This window comes from Pongo abelii, chromosome 5 (genome assembly GCF_028885655.2).
Source record: "Pongo abelii isolate AG06213 chromosome 5, NHGRI_mPonAbe1-v2.0_pri, whole genome shotgun sequence".
NCBI lineage: Eukaryota > Metazoa > Chordata > Mammalia > Primates > Hominidae > Pongo > Pongo abelii.
The window spans coordinates 104,381,664-104,394,674 of NC_071990.2; the positions used below are offsets into that span (position 1 = coordinate 104,381,664).

Genomic DNA, 13,011 nt, shown 5'->3' on the forward strand with positions numbered 1-13,011 from the left:
AGACTTTCCCAGACAAACAAAAGTTGAGGGATTTTATCAACACCAGATGAGTCCTACAAGAAATGCTAAAGGGAGTACTTTACACAGAAAGAAAAGAGTGTTAATGAGCAAAAAGTTATCACTCGAAGGTACAAAACTCACTGGTAATAGTAAATACACAAAAAAAAACACAGAATATTATATCACTGTACTGTAGTATGCAAACTACTCTTACCATAAGTAGAAAGGCTAAATAATGAATCAATGAAAAATAATATATACAACAACTTTTTAAGACATAGAGGGTAAAATAAGCTATAAATAGAAACAACAAGGAGTTAAAAATTTGGGAAATAAAGTTAAGTAGAGTTTTTATTAGTTTTCTATTTGCTTGTTTGTTTATACAAACAGTGTTAAGTTGTTATCAGCTTAAAATAATGGGTTATAAGACAGTATTTGCAAGCCTATGGTAACCTTAAACCAGAAAACATACAATGGATACATAAAAAATAAAAAGCAAGAAACTAAATCATATTTTTGGAGAAAATTATATATACTAAAATTATATATAACTTTTGAGGAGGTCAAAAGTTATACATGAATTTTCAGCTGTGTGGAGGGACATGCTCCTAACCTCTATGTTGCTCAAAGGCCAACTGTATGGTTCATCTCCCCAGAGCATCCAGAATAAAAGTTATGCCCAAGTTCCAACAACTTTTGCTAAATGACTAGCACCAATAGTGATACACAGTAGAAGCTTCAAAAATATGTTTATCTACCCTCCATTTCTTATTCCTTTGCCAATATCTAGCAAAATTAAAAGTATTTTAAAATGTTATAAGATTATAAGGAACATTATTAATTTGAAAAAACCATATTAATTAAAGAATATTATAAATGCCTGAGCCTGAAAAAGACCAATGGAATAATATAGGTTTGTTTGTTTGTTTGTTTGTTTGTATTTTTGAAAAAGTGAATGCATTCTAGTTGGAGTAAAACCCTTACTTCAATTTGAGAAAATAAAATGTGTGTACAGTATAAAAAAGTAGGATCTTTCTGATTGCATCCATATTTTTCTGTGGTAGAATTTTATCCCAGAAATAGTGAGAAATCACAAAGATACTCCACTACCAAATATTTTCAACAGAATTACAGCAGTAATAAATAGAAGCTGTTAGAGAGGGTTTCTTTCCTCTTAATAGTGATTAGATAAGCAGATTATCTAAAGAATTCCATTATAAATAAATCTGAATCATATCAAGATAAGAAAATTTCAAACAATAATATAAACTCACTCTTTATACGTTAGTGAGTTTTGTCCTTTCTTGCATAAACGTAAGACAAAGTCATAGTCGACTTGAAATGGTAATTTTCTTTTTCATCTCTCAATGTCATATATTGTAAGCATTCCTAAATGACATTTAAACCTGACTCAGTTATCTAAACAATAAAACCTATTTATGTTCTGCTCAGTTAGTAACTACATCACATATGTAGAAAAACAAAGACCAATTTCACAATGTATTAGGACTTTTAAAATGACCAGTATTTACACATTCGTATTTATCTTCTTATTGCAATATCATTTCATTTATCATCATTCCAAAACCCTCATGCTTACAAAAATGTATGCAGAATGCACGAAAATTATTGATTTATACTAACACTTATTTTCAGGTTGGTACTAGAATATTAAATTTTCTTTTTTAATTACAGAAGATAAAATAAATTTACCTTTTTCCTTAGATGTATCTTTGCAATAAAAAAAGCAATTGGTTGATGAAATTTACTATGCCTATTTTTTGAAGCAACCTAATTTTAAGTTTTATAGATGATTGATCGGTAACTTTTACATAACCAGCAGCTGGTTAGTAAGCCTTCAGGAATGATATGAGGAGATTGACTTCCAAAAGCAACTCTATAAGACCATTCCTTCTGCACAATTATGAGTAATATATTACTAGGAAAGTATAGCAATTTTATCTCTCCCATTTAGACCTCAAATTTGATGTTATACTTTCAGACATTTACCTTTTCAATCTTTTCACATGTCTATCTAAGAAATGTAGCTTAACCCACATAGGCGTTTATTTTGATTTCTTTTCCTTCTGCTGCATACATGCATGAGAATGTTTTGGAGACTGGCGGCTCATGCCTGTAGTCTCTGCTATGTGGGAGGCTGAGATGGGAGGATTGATTGAGCCCAGGATAATGGAGAGAGGTTGAAACAGTTTGCAGGGCTAAGAAGAAGACAGAAAGATGTGGGAAAGTTTAGAACATCCTAGGGACTTGTAAACTGGTTTTGACAAAAATGCTGATAGTAATATGGATAATGAAGTCCAGACTGAGTTGCTCTCGGATAGAGATGAGGAATTTCTTGGGAACTGGAAACTGGAGCAAAGGTAACTCTTACTATGCTTTAGCATAGAAACTGGTGACATTTTGCTCCTGTCCGAGAGATCTCCTGCACTTTGAGCTTGAGAGACTACTTAGGGTTTCTGACAAAAGAAATTTTTAAGCAGTAAAGTTGTCAAGATGTGACTTTGGTGCTCTTAAAGGGTTTCAGTTTTATGCATTCACAAAGAGATATTTTGGATTTGGAACTTTTTAAAAGTATATTTTAAGTTCTGGGATACATGTGCAGAACATGCAGGTTTGTTACATAGGTATACACGTAGCATGGTGGTTTGCTGCACCCATCAACCCATCATCTACATTAGGTATTTCTTCTAATGCTATCCTTCCCCTAGTCCCCCATACCCCGACAGGCCCTGGTGTGTGATGTTCCCCTCCCTGTATCCATGTGTTCTCATTGTTCAACTCCCACTTATGAGTGAGAAGATGCAGTGTTTGGTTTTCTGTTCCTGTGTTAGTTTGCTGAGAATGATAGTTTCCAGCTTCATCTATGTCCCTGCAAAAGACATCATAAACTCATTCTTCTTTTATGGTTGCATAGTATTCCATGGTGTATATGTGCCACATTTTCTTTATCCAGTCTATTATTGATGGGCATTTGGGTTGTTTCCAAATCTTTGCTATTGTGAATAGTGCTGCAATAAACATATGTGAGCATGGATCTTTAGAGTAGAATGATTTATAATCCTTTGGGTATATACCCAGTAATAAGATTGCTGGGTCAAATGGTATTTCTGGTTCTAGATCCTTGAGGAATTTCCACACTGTCTTCCACAATGGTTGAACTAATTTACACTTGCACCAACAGTGTAAAAATGTTCCTATTTCTCCACCTCCTCTCCAGCATCTGTTGTTTCCTGACTTTTTAATCATCGCCATTCCAACTGGCATGAGATGGTATCTCATTGTGGTTTTGATTTACATTTCTCTAATGACCAGTGATGATGAGCTTTTTTCATATGTTTATCGGGCACATAAATGTCTTCTTTTGAGAAGTGTCTGTTCATATCCTTTGCCCACTTTTTGATGGGTTTGTTTTTTTTCTTGTAAATTTGTTTAAGTTCCTTGTAGATTCTGGATACTAGCCCTTTGTCAGATTGATAGATTGCAAAAATTTTTCCTCATTCTGTAGGTTGCCTGTTCATTCTGATGATAGTTCCATTTGCTGTGCAGAAGCTCTTTTTTGTTGCTGTTGCTTTTGGTGTTTTAGTCATGAATTCTTTGCCCATGCCTATGTCCTGAATGATATTGCCTAGGTTTTCTTCTAGAGCTTTTATGGTTTTAGGTTTAAGTCTTTAATCCATCTTGAATTAATTTTTATTAGGTGTAAGGAAGGGGTCCAGTTTCAGTTTTCTGCATATGGCTAGCCAGTTTTCCCAACACTATTTATGAAATAGAAAATCTTTTTCCCATTGCTTGTTTTTATCATGTTTGTCAAAGATCAGATTGTTGTAGATGTGTGACATTATTTCTGAGGCCTCTGTTCTGTTTCATCGGTTATATATCTGTTTGGTACCAGTGCCATGCTGTTTTGGTTACTGTAGACTTGTAGTATAGTTTGAAGTCAGGTACTGTGATGCCTCCAGCTTTGTTCTTTTTGCTTAAGATTGTCTTAGCTATACAGTCTCCTTCTTGGTTCCATATGAACTTTAAAGTAGTTTTTTCTAATTTTGTGAAGAAAGACAATGGTAGCTTGATGGGGATAGCATTAAATCCATAAATTACTTTGGGCAGTATGGCCATTTTCACAATATTGATTCTTTGTATTCAAAAGCGTGGAATGTTTTTCCATTTGTTTGTGTCCTCTCTGGTTTCCTTGAGCAGTGGTTTGTAGTTATCCTTGAAGAGGTCCTTCACATCCCTTGTAAGTTGTATTCCTAGGTATTTTATTCTCTTTGTAGCAATTGTGAGTGGGAGTTCACTCATAATTTGACTCTCTGTTTGTCTATTATTGGTGTATAAGAATGCTTGTGATTTTCTCACGTTGATTTTGCATCCTGAGACTTTGCTAAAATTGCTTATCATCTTAAGGAGATTTAGGGCTGAGATGATGGGGTTTTCTAAATATACAATCATGTCATTTGAAAACAGAGACAAGTTGACTTCCTCTTTTCCTATTTGAATATGCTTTATTTCTTTCTCTTTCCTCATTGCCCTGGCCAGAACTTCCAATACTAAGTTGAATAGGTGTGGTGAGAGAGGACATACTTGTCTTGTGAGGTTTTCAAAGGAATGCTTTCAGCTGAGATTTTGGCTGTGGGTGTATCATAAATAGCTCTTATTATTTTGAGATACATTCCATCAGTATGTAGTTTATTGAGAGTTTTTAGCATGAGGGTTGTTAAATTTTGCCAAAGACCTTTTCTGCATCCATTGGGATAATCATGTGATTTTGGCATTGGTTCTCTTTATGTGATGGAAAGGGAATATCATCACTGCTCCCACAGAAATAAAAACTGCCATCAGAAAATACTATAAACACCTCTATGCAAACAAACTAGAAAATCTAGAAGAAATGGATAAATTCCTGGACATATACATCCTCCCAAGACTAAACCAGGAAGAAGCTGAATCCCTGAAGACACCAATAACAAGTTCTGAAATTGAGGCTGTAATTAATAGCCTACCAACCAAGAAAAGCCCAGGACAGGAGAGATTCACAGCAGTATTCTACCACAGGTACAAAGAGGATCTAGTATGATTCCTTCTGAAACTATTCCAAATAGTAGAAATAGAGGGACTTCTCCCTAACTCATTTTATGAGGCCAGCATCATTATGATACCAAAACCTAGTAAGAGACATAATAAAAAAAGAAAATTTCGTTCCAATATCTCTGATGAACATCAATGCTAAAATCTTCAATAAAATACCAGCAAACCAAATCCGGCAGCACATCAAAAAGCTTATCCACCACGATCAAGTCAACTTCATCTCTGGGATGCAAGGCTGGTTCAACATACGCAAATGAAACATTTTTGAAAGGGAAGCAGAGCATAAAACTTTGGAAAATTAGCAGCCTATTGATGTGATAGAAAAGAAAAACCGATTTTCTGGAGAGAAATTCGAGCAGGGTGCAGAAATTTGCATAAGTAATGAGAAGTCAAATGTTAATCACCAAGACAATGGGGAAAATGTCTCCAGGGCATGTCAGAGGGCTTCATGGCAGCCCATCCCATCACAGGTCTGGAGGTCTAAAAGGAAAAAAAAAATTGTTACCTGGACTCATCCCAGGGCCTTGCTGCTTTGTGCAATCTCAGGACTTGGTGATCTGCATCTCAGCTGTGGATTAAAAGGGACAAACTTAAACTCAAACTGTTGCTTCAGCATGTAGAAGCCCTAAGCCTTTGCAGCTTGCATGTTGTAATGGGCCTGCGGGTGCACAGAAGTCAAGAATTGAGGTTTGGGAACTTTAGCCTTGATTTCAGGGGATGTAGGGAAACACTTGGCTGTTAAGGCAGAAGTTTGCTGAAGGAGTGGAGCCCTCATGGAGAACTTCTGCTAGGGCAGTGTGAAAGGAAAATGTGGGGTTGGAGCCCCCACAAAGAGTTCCCACTGGGGCACCAGTAGAGCTGTGAGAAGAGGGCCACCATCCTCCAGACCCTAGAAATGTAGATCCACCAATAGTTTGCACTATGCACCTGGAAAAGCCAGAGACAGTCAACACCAGCCTGTGATAGTTTATGTGAGGGGGGCTGTACCCTTAAAAATCACAGGGGCAGAGCTGCCCAAGGCTGTGGGATCCCACCTCTTGCATCAGTGTGACCTGGATGTGAGACATGTAGTCAAAGGAGATCATTTCAAAACATTAAGATTTGGCCAAGCACAGTGGCTCATGCCTATAATCACAACACTTTGGAAGGCTGAGTTGGGCAGGTCACTTTAGGTCAGGAGTTTGAGACCAGCCTGGCCAACATGGTGAAACCACATCTCTACTATAAATACAAAAATTCACCAGTCATGATAGTAGGCATCTATAATCTCAGCTACATAGGAGCCTAAGGCAGAATAATCCCTTGAACCTGGGAGGCATATGTTGCAGTGAGCCAAGATCATGCCATTACACTTCAGCCTTGGTGACAGAGTAAGACTCTTACCTCACCCCCAAAAAAGCTTTAAGATTTGACTGACTTGCTTAATTTTGGACTTCCACGGGGCCTGTAGCCCTTGCAGTTTGGCCAATTTCTCCCATTTGGAATGGGTGTATTTAACCAACGCCTGTACCCTCATTGTATCCAGGAAAGAACTATCTTGTTTTTGATTTCACAGGCTCATAGACAGAAGGGACTTGCCTTATCTCAGATGAGACTTTGGACTTGAACTTTTGGGTTAATGTTGGAATAAGTTAAGAGTTTGGGGAACCATTGAAAAGGCATAATTGTGTTTTGAAATGTGAGGACATGAGATTTGGGAGGGACTGGGGTGGAATGATATGATTTGGCTCTGTGTCCCCACTCAAATTTCACCTTGAATTGTAATTCCTGTATCCCCATAATCCCCACATGTCAAGGGAGAGACCATGTGGAGGTAATTTAATCATAGGGATGGATACCCCCATGCCATTTTTGTGGGAGAGAGTGAGTGAGCTTTCACAAGATCTGATGATTTATAAGTGCTTGACACTTACTCCTGCAACTTTCTCCTTCCTGCTGCCTTGTGAAGAAGGTCCCATGCTTCTCCTTTGCTTTCCTCCAAGATTGTATGTTTCTTGAGGCCTCCCCAGCTATGCTGAACTAAGTCAATTAAACCTCATTCCTTTATAAATTACCCAGTCTTGGGCAGTTCTTTATAGCAGTGTGATAAAGGACTAAAACATCTTGTAATTAAATATGTATTTGATGTCAAATGTTATATTAAACAAACAAAGAGTAGTATTTTAACAGATATAAAACACTAAATTGCTGCAGAATAACAAAGATGTTCAAAAGAGGAGATAAGGATGTATCTACTAAACTTTTGCTTCAACATCAGGATTTTATTATATATTATTTATTATAGACATTGAGATATTGAATGGACACACTGAAGATATTGAGGCTCTTAGGGCTTTCAGCTTTGAGAAAGAAAATGACAGAAATTGTAGGCATTTTTCGTAAGTAAACAAAAAAAGAATTGCCATCCAGAAATCTTTAGTACATTAAGATTAGTTCTAGTAACTGAACATGGATGAACTAAGGGAATGTAAAGTATTTTTGTTGTCTAACATAGTGTCTTGGTACTAGTAAAATACAAAGAATTATATCACAATCATTTAATTATCAAACGTCAAGCTGTTTTTTCTATGTGGTGTCTTTATTGTAGCAAAGAAACAGAATTCATTTAACACGGAAAACTACTTACCTAGAAAACACCTTTTTTTGTTGTTACGTTGTTTCTGTATTCCAATTTTCAATAACTCTCAGAAGCAATTGCTTTTTATTTGATGTAGCTATTAATACATTATCTTTATTCCATCTCAGGCCGAGACAACTTTTCTGCTATATTCTAATCTACAGAGGTTGTGAAACATAACATAAACTATCACAATGGTGCACTACATTATTGACATAATGCTGAATAGACCAGATGGACAAAATGTAACAAATATGTTAGATGTCTTTGAGGAATATTATTTTAAAATAAATAATTGAATACAATACATTTGTCAAAAACTTTCTTAAAAGAATTAAACTATCAGAAAGGGGTGAACAGGCTAACACCAACATAACACCAGCAGAAGCAGCTATCACAGTTAGAACTCCAGGAAAAATGGAAGGAGGAATAGAATCTTGGGGGAAAGGTGCTAGAATCTGGACTCCAATCTCTAAAGATAATATTGTGTCAGTATCTCAGCAGCTTTTAGAATGTGATTGAGCTATAGGTTGCTAGGATGCAAAAATCTCTTAGGGAGCATGGTAAAGTCAATTTTGGGAGTGCTAATAGAAGATAAAGATTAGAATGAATACAATTGTCATATGAAATATCCAACAATCAACATGATTTTGCAATAACATCAAAAAATATAATCAGTTCCCTTCCTTCCTAAGTACACTGTAACTTCCCTCTACTGGTTCTTATTTATTAAAGCTAATAGTGAGTCTACTGACACAAAAGAAATGTAGTTTGCAGTTTCAGCAGAAATGTCTCTAGGCAGAATACAAACAGTAGGTTTGAGAATAAAAGACCAGAACATAATGATTGGTACCTAATTAAAACATGGATTACCGACTTTTGACTTCTGGTAATGGTGAAGTAAGATCCTAAAGCGCGATTATCCTCATAAAACAAGCATACAATCTGGACAATATGTAAAAATCAATTACCTAAAGTAACAGGAGAGTGAGCCAGAGCTGATAGGCTCTTGTAGTGAGTACACACTCAAAAAACATGAGGAGGCGAACTACAAGTCCTCATTTTTTTTGCAGTTTTTCACCTTGCGTAAATGCCCTTCACAGGACACAGGTGACAACATAGTGGTGTCAGTGGTCAAAAACAATTTTTCTGGCCAAGGAAAAAATAAGTTGAAGCTGGATATCTATGAACACTAAACACAATGGAAAAATTCCAGGGAGCCAGAAAAGTGACTGCCAAATTTTGTCAATCGTATCCACATTTCTGACTGAACCTGATTCATACAGATGTGCAGTATACTCAAATCAGTGTATTAGTCCGTTTTCATGCTGCTGATAAAGACATACCTGATACTGAAAACAAAAAGAGGTTTAATGGATTTACAGTTCCATATGGCTGGGGAGGCTTTACAATCATGGTAGAAGGCAAGGAGGAGCAAGTCATGTCTTACATGGATGGCAGCAGGCAAAGAGATAGCTTGTGCTGGGAAACTCCCATTTTTAAAGCCATCAGATCTTGTGAGACTTATTCACTATCATGAGAACAGCATGGGAAAGACTTACCCCCATGATTCAATTACCTTTCAATGGGTCCCTCTCACAGCACATAGGAATTCAAAATGAGATTTAGGTGGAGACACAGACAAACCATATCAAGCAGCTATAATAAGACAAAATTTTCAGAAACATGAATGAAACTACTGCCCAGAAAAAGAAGTTTTAGTTAACATACAGTTAGAATAACTGCCTGGTAAAACACAAGCCAATGCTTATTAAAAGAATAAGAATAGAATCTAGAATCTTCATAATGTAACATTCATGTTAAGGAAACAATCTCAAATTAACTAACACAAAAACTAAGAAAATAAAACACATTTGCAAAAGAAATAAAAACATTAATCAAGAGTAATTGTGACAGGAACCCAGTGTTAAATTCGGCAACAACAAAATTTCAAAGTGGCTTTAAAACTACATTCAAATAAATAAAACAATGTATTAATGCAACGAAATTGTGTGTGTGTGTGTGTGTGTGTGTGTGTTGGAATTAACACAAAAGAATAAAAATCATTAAAAATTACAAACTCTAAAAGTGAAATAATTGAAATAAGATAATTACAAGATGAACTTAAAACTAAATAGAGATTATACAGGAAGGAGTAGATGAACTTGAAGATGAATCAATAAAAATAATTCAATCTGAAGAACAGAGGCAAACAAGAGTAAAACAGATGAGCCAACACACAGGGACCTATACAATTATGCCAAAAGACTAAAAATTAGAATCTCAGGAGAGGAATGATAGATAGAAAAAGAAAGCCACATTTGAAGAAACAATAACCAATAATGTAACAAACGTGACGAAAACAAAATTTAACTGGCACAAGATATGCTAAACTTCAAATGGAATAAACACAAAAAAAGCCTGTGCTGAGATACAACATATTCAAACTGTTGACATCAGAAAAAAATAAAGCAATGAAAATCTTCAAAAATATCCTTAAAATGCTTAAAGGAGAAACAAAATAATATAAAAAACAATAAGCAGGAAATGGGAAAAATAAACCTAACCAATAACTCTATGTCTAATATAAATACTCTCAAAAATATAGTGAAATATACTTATAGATGTAAAAAAAAAAAAAGGAAGAAATTCTACAGTCAAGACCAGTTAAAGGAAATTCTTCAAGCTGAAGGAAAGTAATGACAGAAATGCATTTATTCAGAATAAGATATTGAATATCGTAATATTAACTATATGGGTAAGCAAGTAAAGTTTTATTTTCTTTGTACTGTTATGCATTTAATTACCTTATACCACAAATAATATATAAGTGTATTTTAACAGTAATATGGGCCCGACTGCTCTATGCAGCTTTGGGACTTGGTGCTCTGTGTCCCACCCACTCCAGCTCTAGCTGTGGCTAAAAGGGGCTAATGTACAGTTTGGGCTATTGCTTCAGAGAGTGCAAGCTGCAGACCTTGTTGGCTTCCACGTGGTATTGGGCCTGCAGATTCACAGAAGACAAGAGTTGATCTTTGGCAACCTCCACCTAGATTTCAGAGGATATATGAAATGCCTGGATGTCTAGGTAGAAGTCTGCTGCAGGGGCAAAACCCTCACGGACAACTTCTGCTAGGGCAGTGCAAAGGGGAAATGTGGAATCAGAGACCTCTCATAGAGTCCCCACTGGGGAACTGGCACTGCTTAGTGATGCTGTGAGAAGAAGGCCACCATCTTCCAGACCCCAGAAAGGAAGATCCACCGACAGCTTGCACTGTGCAGCTGGAAAAGCCACAGGCACTCAACGCCATCTCATGAAAGCAGCCATGGGGGCAGTACCTGGCAAAGCCATGGGGGTGGAGCTGCACAAGTACTTGAGTGCCCACCTCTTGCATCTGCATGCCTTGGATGTCAGACATGGACTTGAATGAGATTTTGGAGTTTTAAGATTTAATGACTGCATGGCTGGGTTTCAGACTTATGCGGTGCCTGTGGCCCCTTTGTTTTAGCAAATTTCTCCCTTTTGGAATGGAAGCATTTGCCCACAGACTGTACCCCTATTGTATCTTGGAAGTAACTAACTTGCTTTTGAATTTACAGGTTCATAGGTGGAAGGAACTTTCCTTGTCTCAGACTGAGTCTTTGTACTTGGACTTTTGAATTATTGCTGGAATGAGTTAAGACTTTGGGGGATTGTTGGAAAAACATGATTGGTTTTGAAATGTGAAAAGGACATGAGATTTGTGAAGGACTAGTGGTGGAATGATATAATTTGGCTCTGTGTCCCCACCCAAATCTCATCTCAAATTGTAATGCCCATATGTCCCTGTTGAGGAAGAGACCTGGTGGGAGGTAACTGGATCACAGGGGTGGTTTCCCCAATGCTTTTCTCATGATAGTGAGAGAGTTCTCACAAGATCTGATGGTTTTAACAGTAGAAGTTTCCACTGAGCTCTGTCTGTCTCCCGCCACCTTGTGAAGTAGGTTCTTGCTTCCTTTCACCTTCCAACATCATTGTAAGTTTCCTGAGGCCTCTCCTGCCATGCATAACTGTGAGTCAATTAAAACTCTTTTGCTTACAGATTATCCAGTCTCAGGTAGTGTATCTTTATAGCAATGTGAAAAGGGACTAATGCAAATATATGTAATAGATTTGTAATAAAATATAAAATTGCCTTGTGAGTTGTAACAATGAATGTAGATGTAATACGTATTATAGCTATAAAATGAAAGGTAGAGAATGTGTATATAAATTATTATACAATTTCTGTATTTTACACAAATTAATAAAAAATTAAATGTAAATGAACTTTGAAAAGTTAAATAAATATTAAATCCCTAAAACAATCTTTATAAAAATGCAAAGACATACATTTCCAAAGATAATAGGAAAACTAAAAGGTAATTACAATGCAAATTTTAAAAACCATTGTGAAGTTGGAACAGAGAATACAAATCAGAGAGACTAGTAGGAAATAGTTAATAGGACAGTAAAGCAAATATAAACATACCAATGATTTCATTAAACATTGATAGATTAAAAATAAATTAAATGGCAGAAACTGTGAAGATGGATTTAAAAAACACCTAACTACATGTTGTTTGTAGGGGATGGGTTTAAATATAAAGGGCACATAGGCTGAAACTAATTGGATGAAAAAAATGCAATATGTATGCAGTAAATGTAAGTGTTTGGGAGTGTCTGATAAAATAGATCTCACTCAAGACAGTGGGTATTACCAGAGATAGAGATCAATATCATCATAAAGTCAATTTATCAGGGAAAAATAGAAATCATCTTTCACAACTTAAAGCATAACTTCAAAATACATAGAAACAGAATTGACAAAATTAAAGTAAGAAATATAGCTTTCCAAAACTGTAGATGAAAATCTTTTTTTTTTTTTTACTTCTATTTTAAGTTCATGGGTACATGTGCAGATTTGTTACATGGGTAAACTTGTGTCATGAGTGTCTGTTGTACAGATTATTTCATCACCTAGGTATTAAGTCTGCTACCCACTAGTAATTTTTTTCTAATCCTCCCCCTCCTCCCATCCTCTATCCTTCAAAAGGCCCCATTGTGTGTTTTTCCCTCTATGTGTCCATGTGTTATCATTTAGCTTCCACTTATAAGGGAGAACATGCGGTATTTGGTTTTTTGTTCCTGCATTAGTTTGCTAAGAATAATGACCTCCAGCTCTATCCTTGTTCCTCCAAAGGACATGAAGTCATTCCTTTCTATGGCTGCATAGTATTCCATGGTGTATATGCTAACACTTCAAAAA

At 36.1% G+C, this 13,011-nt stretch overlaps 1 long non-coding RNA gene across 2 annotated transcripts in view; it reads right to left on the reverse strand.

Moving 5' to 3' along the window:
- The window catches only part of LOC129060006 (uncharacterized), a 287,201-nt gene that overhangs the window by 63,499 nt on the left and 210,691 nt on the right, over positions 1–13,011 (reverse strand). The gene's annotated exons all lie outside the window — the stretch shown is intronic.